This window comes from Lepisosteus platostomus, unplaced genomic scaffold (genome assembly GCF_059453375.1).
Source record: "Lepisosteus platostomus isolate fLepPlt1 unplaced genomic scaffold, fLepPlt1.hap1 Scaffold_79_H1, whole genome shotgun sequence".
NCBI lineage: Eukaryota > Metazoa > Chordata > Actinopteri > Semionotiformes > Lepisosteidae > Lepisosteus > Lepisosteus platostomus.
Window position 1 is genome coordinate 200,585 of NW_028291691.1, and position 12,819 is coordinate 213,403.

At 44.8% G+C, this 12,819-nt stretch overlaps 5 non-coding genes across 5 annotated transcripts; 3 read left to right on the forward strand and 2 right to left on the reverse strand.

Annotated features, from left to right (window-relative positions):
• Positions 1 to 135: 135 nt before the first annotated feature.
• On the reverse strand, positions 136 to 252 carry LOC148631243 (U5 spliceosomal RNA). The gene has a single exon (XR_015934866.1). It is a non-coding gene; the product is annotated as a U5 spliceosomal RNA (small nuclear RNA).
• Positions 253 to 643: 391 nt separating this feature from the next.
• On the reverse strand, positions 644 to 760 carry LOC148631244 (U5 spliceosomal RNA). Its single transcript, XR_015934873.1, has one exon. It is a non-coding gene; the product is annotated as a U5 spliceosomal RNA (small nuclear RNA).
• Positions 761 to 9,597: 8,837 nt separating this feature from the next.
• trnas-gcu (transfer RNA serine (anticodon GCU)) lies at positions 9,598 to 9,679 on the forward strand. The gene has a single exon. It is a non-coding gene; the product is annotated as a tRNA-Ser (tRNA).
• A 963-nt stretch (positions 9,680 to 10,642) lies between these two features.
• trnas-uga (transfer RNA serine (anticodon UGA)) lies at positions 10,643 to 10,724 on the forward strand. Its single transcript has one exon. It is a non-coding gene; the product is annotated as a tRNA-Ser (tRNA).
• A 1,389-nt stretch (positions 10,725 to 12,113) lies between these two features.
• trnas-cga (transfer RNA serine (anticodon CGA)) lies at positions 12,114 to 12,195 on the forward strand. Its single transcript has one exon. It is a non-coding gene; the product is annotated as a tRNA-Ser (tRNA).
• The last annotated feature ends 624 nt before the right edge of the window (positions 12,196 to 12,819 follow it).

Sequence of the window (12,819 nt, forward strand, 5' to 3'; positions counted from 1 at the left end):
ACTTCCCACCCCCCAAAGAAAAGAGCGCCAATCAGACGGCCGGAGACCGAGGACTCGCGGAGCAGACTGCCACAATCGCCATAACAAGACCGATTGCGAGCGTTTTTGTTTTCTCTCTTTGACCAGCCAGGCTGCGCCCCACCCGAAGGCAGGGAAGCACAAAAATTGCATGGAACTCATTCATGCTCCTCTCCACGGAAATCTTTAGTAAAAGGCGAAAGATTTGTACGAGATGAAGAGAAACCAGAGTGCGTGGCTGCACAGCTGCAGGAGCCCAGTCCGCCTTCAAAGCCTCTGCGCTGCCGGTCATGGTTGGCAATACACCTGGCCTTACAAACGAGCCAGTGGGGCCCGTTCAGCTCCGGGCTCATCGCCTGCGGCTCTCAGCTTGCGGCCGTGCCCAATCCGTGCGATAAGTCGGAAAACACCCAGCCACACTGTGCCGGAAACGACGCACTCTGGGAAGCCGCTATGCAAAGCGAGGTCCCAAGATCCCCTGCGGCCGGACACTTCCCGCCCCCCAAAGAAAAGAGCGCCAATCAGACAGCCGGAGACCGAGGACTCGCGGAGCAGACGGCCACAATTGCCATAACAAGAGTGATTGCGAACGTTTTTGTTTTCTCTCTTTGACCAGCCAGGCTGCGCCCCACCCGAAGGCAGGGAAGCACAAAAATTGCATGGAACTTATTCATGCTCCTCTCCACGGAAATCTTTAATAAAAGGCGAAAGATTTGTACGAGATGAAGAGAAACCAGAGTGCGTGGCTGCACAGCTGCAGGAGCCCAGACCGCCTTCAAAGCCTCTGCGCTGCCGGTCGTGGTTGGCAATGCACCTGGCCTTACAAACTAGCCAGTGGGGCCCGTTCAGCCCCGGGCTCATCGCCTGCGGCTCTCGGCTTGTGGGCGTGCCCAATCCGTGCGATAACTCGGAAAACACCCGGCCACACTGTGTCGGAAACAACGCACTGTAAGGCACCTTGAAGCGTGCACCCCCAACATTCTTCTTTGCACATCTGTGAAAGGTAAACTCTTGAGCAAACTCTGAACCAGCTCTAAGGAAACTAATCCGATTAGACGTTACTTTGACTCATCCTTTAAGGGACCCTTGATAATTGGAGAAATCAATGATTTCGAATGAATTCTGTATGCGTCAAAAGACAGCTATACACAGAAAACATGCAGGACACTGCTCATGATGTTTCCCGAGCCGAAACACAGTGCGTTTTTCCAAGCCATCTGACAAAGCCCGCCCACTGAAAACTGCAGCAGATCGTGTAAAGACGTTCAACTTTGTAACTACTGCACGCACAGGAAGCAGAATAAATTCCTCTTTTCAAACTGTCAAAGGTTTGCTTTGCGAACTCTGCAGGACATCGCAAAATCTCTTTTGAACGGGGACAAACGATTTCTTATGGGGCGCAGTAAGTACAGACGTTTAAAAAGCTCCACTCATGCCGACGATGCAGCATGAAGAAGCGCAACCTAACGTTTGACAGACAAAAGCCGGGCGCCGCTACGAGCAATATGAAATCAAACTGACAGCACACGGCGTTTCGCGCTGACTCAAAAGTGATCTCGACAGACGCTGTTCTCTGCATAACACTGAAAGAGCTAAAGAGCGTTTCTGTTGAGACGTAACCCAGTGGGCAAAAGATGTATAATATACGTCTATTAAACGCATACCTTAGACGTCTAAATGTGGTCTGCAATTCGTCTAGAATGAAATTCTAATATACGTCTATTGTTATACGTCAATTATACGTCTATGATTAGATGTTCATTATACGTAAATGGTTGGAGTTCTATTATACGGATAAATTTAGAGGACTATTATACATATATGGTAGGAGTTCCGGATAACTTTAGAGGACTATTCTACGTATATGGTTGGAGGTCTATTATACGGATAACTTTAGAGGTCTATTATACGTATATGGGTAGAGGTCTATTATACGGATAACTTTAGAGGTCTATTATATGTATATGGTTAGAGGTCTATTATACGGATAACTTTAGAGGTCTATTATACGTATATGGGTAGAGGTCTATTATACATCAAAGTTAGGTTTTACAGGTGTAGAAACTAGTAAATCAACCCAATGATTTGGTTTAGAAATTTATTCTGAAAATACACATTCACACCTGAAAAATATGTATTTCAAATTATACATTGTATACAATCAATCAACAATCAACATATGGGCAATAATCATAAAAAACACAACTAGTCTTAAACTTCAGCTACAAATTCTGGTAATATGGCAATATACAGTATAGTAACGGCAAACACAAACTAATTACATTAACACACTAACTCAAAACCACATTTTGATTCAAATATACATTTTAAAATGTACAACTTCTATATTTCCAAGAAAAAAAATATTACAATGGAAGTTAAGACGATTTTTGTCCACTATTTGCAAACCCTGTGTAATTGTCCTAACAGTTAGAACCAAAAACCTAGTATTTTCAGTGTCCAGATCTCCTGGCCCCCTGCCTTGCATATGCATTCTTCAAGTAACACATTGCGTGCTCCTTTATTTCTTTTTCTGCTGATTTAGGGCGGGACTTCAGCACCGCAGCTAGGAGAAAATTATATAATATTACTTCCCAAATTAATGATGATTAATATCTTCTTTAGTATAATCTAAAAAATGAACGGTTTACTAAGCTCAAAGCTGAAATAAATGTATAAAATTTGGCTTGCATCATAGAAGTTGAGCAATAAAGTCTGTCCTAATTAAAGAGTACCCAAAGTTTGAAAGTACAACATAGAATAAGAATAGAGAAACGGCAAAACGATTTAGTGTCATCTTCCCCATTCACACCATTCCCCATTTCGAATGAATTCTGTATGCGTTAAAAGACAGCTATACACAGAAAACATGCAGGACACTGCTCACGATGTTTGCCGAGCCGAAACACAGTGCGTTTTTCCAAGCCATTTGACAACGCCCGCCCACTGAAAACTGCAGCAGATCGTGTAAAGACGTTCAACTTTGTAACTACTGCACGCACAGGAAGCAGAATAAATTCCTCTTTTCAAACTGTCAAAGGTTTGCTTTGCGAACGCTGCAGGACATCGCACAACCTCTTTTGAACGGGGACAAACGATTTCTTATGGGGCGCAGTAAGTACAGACGTTTAAAAAGCTCCACTATTTTTATGTGCCATTTTTTGCTTATTCACTTACTATTTTAATCAAAATAATATTAAGAAAGATCTGTATGTATTCAGATAGTATTATTATTGTTCATACTTACTCGTCAAAAGAGGATTGCTGAGATATTTGCGGATATACTTCTACGTTTGAAAAACGTGTCCAAAATGGTGACCAACGAATACTAGCAATGCATTGTGGTATATAACCGGAAAATATGCTGGGTTCGATATTTTCTCAACGTATGCGTTTATTAATGTTGTCGATATTATGGTTGAAATTTAACATTGATAATACATCGCGGCTATGTGCCCCCTGCTATGAGCTGATGTGCAATTTTAACGCATGCAGTTAGTAAGGATCGGTCACTGTTGTATGGTATTATATACAGTATAATGACATTATGGAATAGGATGGGGACAGGCCTGGCATCACGGGGGGAGGGAGGAATGTCGCCCCTTCAGTTTTGGGCAAAAAGATGTACCTAACTTACCTAGGAGTATACGGCACTCTGCACAGTGTACGAAGTAATTTTCGCAGTAATTAATTTATTATATTTACTATATTTATTATACACGTGTAAATTAATTACTGCGAAAATAATTTACTTCGTACACTGTGCAGAGTGCCGTATACTCCTAGTTGCGGCACACACGATACATACAGTAAAAAGCCTCAGGCACTGTGTTAGATGTGTTTTCGACGTTATATATGCGTTTATTAATGTCGTCGATTTTACGGTTGCAATTCGACTTTGATTATACGTCGAGGCGACGTATATATACGTATAGCCGTATTTTCGCCGTGAATATACGTATATTCGACGAATCAGTGCCCACTGGGTAAACTCTTCAGCAAACTCTGAACCAGCTCTAAGGAAACTAATCCGATTAGACGTTACTTTGACTCATCTTTTTACGCTAGGGTTAGGGTTAGCATTCCCACGCTACTTAGACACTTTGTTTACGCTCAGTGCTTGATTTTGGGAACTTCAGGACGAGTGGGAATTTTCTCCTATCTGTCAATTCTGTTTTGTTTTGGAGACTCTTGGCTGCCTATGTTGTACAGTGCAGCGTGAAGGAAACATTTTCCAAAACTGTCAGCTCAAAAGTTGTAAGAAAACCTCTCCAGCTGCTTTAACTCTCTTCATTTTTGTCATTTAATGTGACACTCGATGTATAACTGGAGCCTCACATATGCAAATGGTGAGGCTCCAGTTCGACACCCAGTTCAATACCACTTTACAGTAAATGACAAAAGCATGGCAGACTGTGCCGGACCGGCAGATTACTTCCGCTTATTTTTACCACATTAAACAATGGAAATCCAACCACTTGCATTTGTGACACTTGATTTTGGCTGCACCTAAGACACTCTTAAATCTTCAAACACATTTCTCTTCTCCCGCAACACTCTTGTCTGTCGGCGCTATGTGGCAGCGTTGCATGACAACCCATCTCACCACGGAAAGGAACCTAACAGCTTTGGTAAGAGAGGAGAAAAGGACCTGGCCCGTACGCGGCTCAAACCCGCAACCTTGGCGTTACTAGCACCACCATCTAACCAACTGAGCTAACCGACCTCACAACAGTGGTCCTCTCTGTGCTGCAAAAAATCAAGCTCAGGGAATTTCTTTTGTCCTTTGAATAGAAAGCCGTGTAATTCAGTGTACGGGCTTTCTCGTGCAGTTCATAGTTCTTGTAACCCAAATCCTACACTGGCCTGAAGTGCCCCCCCATTTCACAGCATTTTTCAGCTGATTTAAAATGTACCTAAAGGAGAAGCATTATTGAAGACCATCAATTACCAAGAGCTTTTGTCAAAGGTTTTGGTGGTCATTTTTAATGACCACAGAGCACTATGACCTCGGTTTTACATCTCATCCAAAAGACAGCGCCCTTTTTCCAACACAGCTTCTCCGTCACTATATTGGGACATTGGGACCCGTACAGACCTCAGAGTGAGCGCCCATTAACACCACTTCCAGCTGGAAGCTTTGTTTTTCCCTGTAGCTCACCCTCATCCTGGTACTGACCTGGCTCACACCTGCTTAGCTTCAGTGGGTTTTCAGTTGCGAGTTGCAAAAGTTGGGATACAAGTGTAGCGGCAATGCTTGTTAATAAGACAGAATTAAGCGTTGGTATGCTGTCCTAAATGAAGCCCCATCTCACCCCCCATCTCTGTGGTGCAGCCACAGAGAAAGTATTCATGCAGACTGATTTAAGTTGTTTTCTTTTGATAGGGAACAGCTCCCAGACAGGGATGCACTTAGCTAAGCCTGGCTATCATGATCAATGGTCATCCATTGGCGCCTATCTGTCTAGGGAGTGCTGAATGGACATCTGGACTGCATTCTTAAGTGTCAAGAGTAAGTGACTTATATCTCACCTTGACCAACCAATCAGGGACTGGCAGGGCGTGGTAATACCACGTGGGTCTCCAATGCCCGCCAAACTCTCAACCAATCAGCACACATCTGTGTCTTGGTCAAAAAGGGAGCGCAAGCTCAGATCGGGGCTCTCCTTGGCCATTTTCGCGCATCCTCAGAGACAATCACGTGACAACTGCTGTTGTCTGCATAGGGACTTGGACTTTGTTCTAAGCGCGAGGCCAAGCATCCCGTACGTACTCAGAATTCTACTAACGTGAATGCTCCGTTTGATCAACGGCAGCCTACAGTTGGACCCTCGCCGACAACCTGAATAGCTTATTCAGAAGCAGCGCTGGACCGGGAACGAACCAGTTTCTTCCCAGGCAAAAGAGTGACTTGTGAGGACTCGCGGTCACACTCTGTGCATAGAGACTTTCTACTAGCCAGCCGGACTGCTGGTAGATCCCCTCGGAGCAACGACTGCCCTGCGCGCCGCAGTCAGATTCCTCCGCCCGTCCTACTCCGAGCTGCACCTTGACTGGTTGGCTGGTAGCCAGAGGACGCCGACACAACGCCCATTGGACAACCGCTGGAACAGAGGCTGCAACAGAGCTTGTCAGCTGGTTTGGTGTTCGTGCCGGGAAATTCCAAATCCATACACAGTGGATAAGTTAACCCCATGTTCTACATTGCGTCTCGAGAATTCAATTGTACCTCAACACAAGTTGTTATCAATTTAATTCATGAGTAATGTATTTACTTCCGAGTTTAGAGTAACAATGGGTAATAACACTGATTAGCGATTTGGTAACCGAACGATATATATTGACATATATTCTCTGTTGTGTATCTCTTTGTGTTTGCATCTCTTCGAGATTATATATCTTGTATATTGATAACCCTCACAGTAAGGTCTGCCGCTCGTATCCAGGCAGACTAGTATATGTTTGGTGCACAATTTATATTAATAAATGTATCTCGTGTATTGAACCCGTGTGTGTGCGTTGTTAGTTGTTCTGGCGATTGATTTTCTAAAAGCCCCAACGAACAACCTCGTGATTACTGCTACAATTAATAAGTGTCTCAGTAAACCCATCAAACCACTACATTTAATGGCGTCCCTGGGTGGGCGAGTTTAGAATGAAATGAGACTCAATCGCACAGAATAACTGATGTTGCTGTGAGTTCAAGTTCAGCACAGCACCGTGGCTTTTATACGCGAATACCGGGTGTGCTGATAACTGCGTAAAGAAATCCCCCTGTTTTCTAGCGTTTAGTGTAACGTGTGCTGATTGGAAATCCATCTGCTCGGGTGTTTAGATTCCATACTGTATTTTGGTAAAAGGAAAAAAAGTAATACTCTTAAAGTTTCTCTGACGTAATGACAATGGCTGCTAAAATGTCTGAAGTGGAGTCGCTTATAAGTACTATTTCTAGCGACGACAATCCTGGTTACTGGAGCGGTATCGAAAAGTTGAACTTTGATGATATTGAGAAGCTGCAAGTAGATTTAGTAGCTAAGGTAGCGAACCAGCTTAACACAGGAGGGTCTGTGAACGCAGTTCAGGTCCTATCTAGTTTCGCCTTAAATCTAGCTAAACAGCTGGAACTGTCTTTGTCCGAGCTGACAAAGTTTCAAACGCTTCAGGGAAAGCTAGAAAGATATAAGGCGGAGCGAGTTGAGTTGTTGGATATAATCAGAGAAAAGAGAGTGAAAAGTGAGGAAAGTGAAGACAGACTCAGGGAAGTTTTAGGTAAATTAGATGACCTGTCTGCTAGAGAAACTGCGGCTGAGGTAGCTAGGAGAGACCTAGAAGCGAGCTTGAAAGAAAAAGAAAAAGAAATTGAGAGTTTAAATGAGCTCAGCCAGGAAAGGCAAAAGGAGTTAGATGCTGCCGTACTGGAAGCAAAACAGGCTAGATCCCACTTACATGCCAGCCCACCTAGCAGCCCGGAGCGCTCACCCAGGAGGTTTCTCCCGGCCAGGGTCTGTGGTCGGATCGGCATGGGGGAGATCGCCGAGTCCTGCGCGAGACGCAAGGGCGATTCAATTCAGGCATAGACCCCCTGCTCCTGATCACGGCCGTCTCCCTGCCCACGGAGAAACTGTAAAAATTAACCTCCACTCCCTGAGGCAGTTAGCCAAAGATGTAGAAAGGTTTGACCCGACAGTGTCAGGGAATAATGTGGAGACCTACATTGATGAGCTGAGATATACTTTGCAGTTTATGCCCGAAGCGTCCGAACAGGAAAAGGCTATGTTAGTAAGGAAAACTACCAGCCGAGCGGTCCACGAGTGGATGTCTAGACAAGGACCTGAGGTCTGTAATAGCTTTGAGGAGCTGTGTCAGGCAATGATCGGAGAATTTTCGGCTTTTATAGATCCCATATCTGCCGTGGCCACAGCGCACCATATTAAGCACGAAAAAGCTGAAGCCCCTCGCGACTATTACCCCTATTATATAATATTTTACTATTATATAACTTGTAAAATATTACCCCCGGTCCATTCTCTTCCAAAAGTGAGAAACACCTGTTTTCTACATTTTGTCTGTTTTAAAACCATATCTCTTTAAACCAAACCAAGAGTTTGTCTTTTGCACTGATATTCTGATTCATTTCAATTTCAAAGAAAAAAAAAAACATTATCTTCCAAAGCATCATAAAATTGTCCATTCTTCCAGACTCTACTTCTCTCTTGTAGTAGTACAGCAGACCTTTCCAGGTGAGCAGATCACAGAGTCCGAAATATGCTTCCTCCATCAAGCAAAGTACCTGAACATGACTCGGTCTTCATAAAAGCGCCCCTGTAATAAAGAAATTAAATCCAAAATCAAGAGGGCAGTTGCCTACTGAAGTTCAAGAAGTCATCAATTTTAACCTAGCAACACATTAAAGGCTGCATCTATACAAGTACGATTCTAGAAATGCTCACCAGATTACGTTTTAAGAAAGAACTGCGCCTCAGGTTCCGCCGAGATCTTAACTCGGATGGCAGGATTCAGAGTCCGGAGTGCGGACTGATGGCGCACGGAGGGTCCACATACTGTGGATCCCTCAGTTTTCTTCCGCGTGTTTAAACCGCCAGCGTGTGGCTCTCCTGTCCCCGTGACCTCATTGCTCTGCTCTCGCCTCTGTGCAGCCGAGCCCGACTCATGGTAAAGTGGAAAAAAATATGCCCTCAACGTGGGATTTACTCTGGATCGAGGATAGATGTCACCTTTTTATCGTTGAACAGGATGTATGTGATGTGGCGACTAGGTTCAATTTTGTATCCTTTTAAAAGATTAAGGACTGGGGTGAGCGGGATTTATCACCCTTTCAGCTAAGAACCCGACGTGAGCACCGTTTAAGCTGCATAGACTCGGTCGTTTAACTCTTCTCCATTAGCAGGGTTAAGGTTAAAGAAAAAAAACATTGCTGACTTCTTTTTTTTTTTGCCAGCCGCGAGCGCTGATTAGCGAGGTTTGTATTTCATGTTTTGCAAGTTGCATCCATTTTAAGAAAAACAAGTCGTTCAAGACAGGAAATGAATACTTGCATTTAATTAAGTCTAGGCGTATGCGGTTGTCCATAATGACCAGTTCTGTTCGAGAACACAGCACAAAAAAAGGCACCGCTGGGATTCGGACCCAGGATTTCTTGTTTACTAGACAGGCGCTTTAACCAACTAAGCCACGGCGCCCCGGGAGTACTGTTTTTTTGCAGCCACTTGGACACACCACTCAGACACATCTGCATTCGGTGTGTGCTCCGCCTGCTCGCTGAGCAAGTTGCCACCTTTACATACAATAGCAACATCGACACCAAGAGAAAGGATGACAAATGGCTTTTATCTGGAACTTTTCATGTCCAAGGAGCTCAATGTGCTTTCTGTGTACAACAGGGCCACTGAACTCCACACTGGCCACTGAACCACAGCAGTGGCTTGCTGGCTTGACATCTCCCAAGGAAAATGTTGAAATCGCATGTGGAACAGGAAAAGGACCCTCGAGTACGAGGGAAAAAAAAGAAAAAGATCATCTGGAGCGTGCCAACCCGTGTCTGGACAGCCCAGTTTCATTGACGAGGTGGCCGAGTGGTTAAGGCGATGGACTGCTAATCCATTGTGCTCTGCACGCATGGGTTCGAATCCCATCCTCGGCGCTCTCTATGTCTGACACGTGTGCCTGTTAGATGTTGGCCCTCCTTCTGTTTGCTCCAGTACTAGAGCTGTACATTTTCTAGCGGTGGCTGAACATGGTATAGTAGGCTAACGTCGGTATCGAGCAGTGGCAGTAACAGTATTTACGTGCCGCTGCTGCCAAGTGGCTCTGGGTTGAGACCGCATTTTCACTTACTTGCAGCACAAACGGAGAAAGCGATTTTTGACAGTCTCTCGAGAGACTGCGCTAGGTGTTTAGGGATAGACTTTGTCAGTTCCCCCTGGGATGATGGCCTCTCAAATAGTTTGTGATTCCTCTAGACGTTTATACAGTAGAAGCCTGCTTCGTGGCTTAAATCCAAGCTAAGGAAACGAGTTAGAGGTCTGATGCAGAACTGCACTGTATGTGTGAGGAAAGCTGCCCCCTTCTGTTCCATGTCGACCGAACAGAGGACTGTAAAGGATACGACCAAGAAACTTTAGGATGCTGGTTGGAATCCAGCTCCAAAGAAGCCCCTTTGGGTGTTATGTCATGAAAAAGTAAGAACAGAGAATCTCCCTTTGATCAAAAGCGCAACAGAACTGTTTTCCGTGGAGCAGGTTTCAGACCCGTAGACCTGTTTTATTTGTATGGCGTTCGTAAGCGCGCAAAACAAGGACAATTCCTGCGTCTAACACGAATGTAAATGCTTTTGAAAGTGCAGTGTGGTGCAGCTTGTAAAATCCTTGTCCACATTTGTGGTTTGTTGATGTTTTTTTTCTGTCTGCCAAAGTTGCATTTTGACATCCGGACGGTGAGACTTTATCATTTGAACGTGAAGCCAGCCTTAAACCCTCTGAGGCGTGTCTGTCTGCCGGCATGTATCTTGTGAAAGGTATTTTTTTTTTAACGGAGAGCGACTTTAAAAAGGTTTCCGCAGACACCTCGCACTCCGGAGGAGGAATGCGGCGGCGGCGAGCTCGCTGTAGTTGTGGCCGAGTAGTTAAGGCGATGGACTTGAAATCCATTGAGGACTCCCCGCTCAGGTTCGAATCCTGCTGACTACGGCGTCTGCTGCACGTCGCCTTGTGCCTGTGTGGCAAAGGCGAAGTGCCGCTTCTCCTTTCCTGGTACTATAAAAATGCTACATCGCTTGGTCCTGCTTCCATGGAAAGCAGTTCTTCAGGTAATTCTACTCTCTTACCAAAGCTGTTAGGTTCCTTTCCGTGGTGAGATGGGTTGTCATGCAACGCTTCCACATAGTGCCGACAGACAAGTGTGTTGCGGGAGAAGAGAAAAGTGTTAGAAGATTTAAGAGTTTCTTAGGTGGAGCCAAAATCAAGTGTCACAAATGCAAGTGGGAAGATTTCCAATGTTTAATATGGTCAAAATAAGCGGAAGTTATCTGCTGGTCCGGCACAGTTTGCCATGCTTTTGTCATATACTGTAAAGTGGTGTCGAACTGGGTGTCGAACTGGAGCCGCACCATTTGCATATGTGAGGCTCCAGTTATACATCGAGTGTCACATTAAATGACAAAAATGAAGAGAGTTGTAGCAGCTGGAGAGGTTTTCTTACAACTCTTGAGCTGACACAGTTTTGGAAAATGTTTCCTTCACGCTGCACTGTACAACATAGGCAGCCAAGAGTCTCCAAAACAAAACAGAATGGACAGATAGGAGAAAATTCCCACTCGTCCTGAAGTTCCCAAAATCCAGCACTGAGCGTAAACAAAGTGTCTAAGTAGCGTGGTAATGCTAACCCTAACCCTAGCTGGAGTTTGAGCAATCCAGCACTGAGCGTAAAAAGATGAGTCAAAGTTACGTCTAATCGGATTAGTTTCCTTAGAGCTGGTTCAGAGTTTGCTCAAGAGTTTACCTTTCACAGATGCGCAAAGAAGAATGTTGGGGGTGCACGCTTCAAGGCGCCTTACAGCTGTAGGGAGTGATTCGAGACGATTCGTGGCGTGTGCTCGTTCCCATGTACCGTACGCCCCGGGGTGCAGTGCTAGGATGACGTACAATACCACTTGGGCACGTAACGGCGTTATGTGCAGGGTTTTCGTTTGTTCGTTTTGTTTTGCTCTGCTTTGCTTTGTTTTGCTTTCCATCGCGTTGGTAAGAGCGTAAATAAAAATGCGATTCCTGCGTCTACCACTAATGTAAGAGCTATTTCAAGTGCGACGTGGTGCGGCTTTTCAAATGCTTGTGGGCATTTCTCTGTTGTTGATTCTTTTTTTGTGTGTAACAAAGTGGCATTTTCATGTCCGGACGGGGAGACTTTATCATTCCGACATGAAGCCAGCCTTAAACCCTCTGAGGCGTGTCTGTCTGCCGGCACGTATTTTGTCAAAGGTATTATTTTTTTTTAACGGAGAGCGACTTTGAAAAGGTTTCCGCAGCCACGTCGCACTCCGTGTTAGATTAAAGGAGGAATGCGGCGATGGTGAACTCGCTGTAGTCGTGGCCGAGTGGTTAAGGCGATGGACTCGAAATCCGTTGGGGACTCCCCATGCAGGTTCAAATCTTGCCGACTACGACGTCTGCCGCACGTCTCCTTGTGCCTGCGCGGCAAAGGTGAAGTGCCGCTTCTCCTTCCCTGGTACTATAAAAACACTAAATAGCTTGGCCCCGCTGCCATGGAAATGAGTTCTTCAGATAACCACACATCTTGCGTTCGCACCTCTGGTGTTCTACTTATGCCTTTGAAAACCTAATGAATAAAACTGAAAGAACCGACACAATATGTAGGTGCTCGTAAAGCATGCATTAAAGAACTGTTAACAGCAAGGGTTTCAGTGGGTTAACTGAGGAGAAGGCGTGATCGCTAATTGTTGACTTTTTATTTGGTGTTAGAAACACTCTTACTGTGCATGACGTGCAACAAATTTAGCCACAGAAATTGCATCAGGCTTTCATGTATGCTATTGCAGACACCAACGTTGCCTAGATAGAAAACCGAAATAGCCGTGGGTTTGCTTGCTGGTCTGAAGGATCTCTCTTCGAATCTCTATCATTTGTCAATGGAAGTAAAAGGTGCTGCAATCTGATACGTTCAGAATCAAACCCGCAGCTGTTGTTCGACTTTATTTCTTGACTAATTACAACTGAGTGTCGCATGAGCAGTTACGTAAACTTGTCTGATATATTTGAACACAAATGC